The sequence below is a fragment of the Panthera leo genome, chromosome D3 (assembly GCF_018350215.1).
Source record: "Panthera leo isolate Ple1 chromosome D3, P.leo_Ple1_pat1.1, whole genome shotgun sequence".
Classification (NCBI taxonomy): Eukaryota; Metazoa; Chordata; class Mammalia; order Carnivora; family Felidae; genus Panthera; species Panthera leo.
Window position 1 is genome coordinate 70,349,599 of NC_056690.1, and position 2,431 is coordinate 70,352,029.

At 44.1% G+C, this 2,431-nt stretch overlaps 1 pseudogene; it reads left to right on the plus strand.

The window, feature by feature from the left end:
- The first annotated feature begins 753 nt into the window (after nucleotides 1-753).
- On the plus strand, nucleotides 754-1,540 carry LOC122203816 (annotated as a pseudogene).
- The last annotated feature ends 891 nt before the right edge of the window (nucleotides 1,541-2,431 follow it).

The following is a 2,431-nucleotide window of genomic DNA, read 5'->3' on the forward strand; positions in this document are numbered from 1 at the left end:
GAGAGACAGAATGTAGCAGGGGAGGGGTAGAGAGAAAGGGAGATGCAGAATCCGAAGCAGGCTCCAGGCTCCAAGCTGTCAACACAGAGCCTGATGTGGGGCTCGAACCCACAGACTGTGAGATCGTGACCTGAGCTGAAATCGGTCGCTTAACCAACCGAACCACCAGGCACCCCCCGAGGAAGGGTTTTATAGTGACTCCCATGGCACAGGAAACATTAGTTCACTATAAATAAACAACGTATAGTTTATAGAATTCAAAAGGTCATAGACTGAAGGGGCTTCCAGCCTCTGTTTCCAAAGGCAGAGCTCCCCACACCTTACCTCTTCCCTTCCTTCTGGCCTGGGCTTCAGCTCAGGAGCATGCAATGCTCACAGAACAGCTAAGCTGCTCTCTATCAAGCTGGTGGTTTGTATTTCTAAGACTCTCTTGTTTCCGGGACTCTGCTTGACAAAAAAAAAAAAAAAAAAAAAAAGATAACTTTCCTTTTTCTTAACATCTTTTTTTTTTTTTTAAAAACCAACTAGTCTTAAAACTTTATAATAACTCCTCCCTCTTCCTATCAGAATTGCAAGACTCTATCCTCTACCCTTTCCTTTCCATTCCCAGCTCACTGTCCTGGGTTAGGCCCTCTTAATAGTTTAATTAGTCTAGGCTATCGCTCTACCCTCTTAACTGGTCACCCGATTTCTGATATCACTCTAAATGATACTTACTTCTAGCTGTTTTTCGTGGTGCCTCGGAGGCGGTAGGTAGCCTCACGATGAAGCTGAACATCTCTTTCCCAGCTACTGGCTGCCAGAAACTCATTGCAGTGGACAATGAATGCAAATTCCATGCCATTATGAGAAGCGAATGGCCACAGAAGTTGCTGCTGATGCTTTAGGGGAAGAATGGAAGGGTTACGGGGTCCGCATCAGTGGTGGCAATGACAAACAAGTCTTCCCCATGAAGCGGTGTCTTGACCCATGGCTGTGTCCACTGACTATGGAGTAAGGGGCATTCCTGCTACCGACCACAGAGGACTGGAGAAAGAAAGTGCAAATCTGTTCGAGGTTGCATTGTGGATGCCAGTCTCAGTGTTCTCAACTGGGTCATCGTGAAAAAAGGGGAGAAGGATATTCTTGGACTCACTGATACTACTGTGCCTCGTCGCCTGGGGCTCCAAAGAGCTAGCAGAATCCGCAAGCTTTTCAGTCTCTCGGAGGAAGATGATGTCCACCAGTATGTTGTGGGAAAGCCCCTAAACAAAGAAGGTAAGAAACCTCGAACCAAAGCACCCAAGATTCAGCATCTAGTCACTTCACGTGTCCTCCAACACAAACTTCGTCGGTGCATTGCTTTGAAGAAACAGCACATGAAGAAAAGGAAGAGGCTGCAGAAGATGCTAAGCTTTTGGCCAAGAGAATGAAGGAGGCCAAAGAAAAGCGCCAGGGACAGATTGCCAAGAGACAGAGGCTGTCTTCTCTGAGAGCTTCTACCTCAAAGTCTGAGTCCAGTCAAAAATGAGAGGGTTGTAAGAGGAACAAATAAATAAGATCAGACATCAAAAAATAAAAAATAAAAAATAAATAAATGATACTTGTAAAGCACATTTTGATCATGTCACTACTGTTCCCTCTTACTCCCCTACCCTCAACATTTTTAATAACTCTCTATTGCTCACAGAACAAAGACAAATTTACTTAGCATGGTATTCAAGACTTTCATGTTTGCTCCCCAACCTGCCAGTCTAGTCTTACATTCTCAGACTCTAAATTCCTGCCAGTGCAACAGGCTCTAAGATTTCAAACTCACCTCTGTCTGCAATGCATGTCTACCTGTTAAAATCTTGGCAGTCATCCACACAAAAATCCGCACACAGATGCTTATAGCAGTTTTATTAATAATTGCCCAAACTTGGAAGCAACTAAGACGTTCTTCGGTGGGTGACTGGATAAATAAACTGGTGCATCCAGACAATGGAATATTATCCAGCACTAAAAATAAACAAGCTATCAAGCCATGAATAGCATGGAAGAAACTCAAATGCATGTTAGTAAGTGAAAGAAGCCAATCTGAAAAGACTACACATTGTATGATTCCAATTATACGGCATCCTCAAAAAGGCAAAACTTTGGAAACCATAAAAAGATCAGTGGTTGCCGAGGTGGCCGGGGAAAGAGAGGGATGAATGGGCAGAGCACAGAGGATTTTTAGGGCAGCCAAAGTACTCTGTGTGGTACTATAATGGTGGATACATGTTACACATGTTTCCTAGTCCACAGAATGTGCACACGAAGCATGAACCCTAATGCAAACTATGGACTTCGGGTGATTGTGATGTGTCGATGTACACGCAGATTCATTGACTGTAACAAATGCACCACACTGGGGTGCAATGTTGATAATGGGGCAAGCTGTGCATGTGAAGGGATAGGCATATATAGG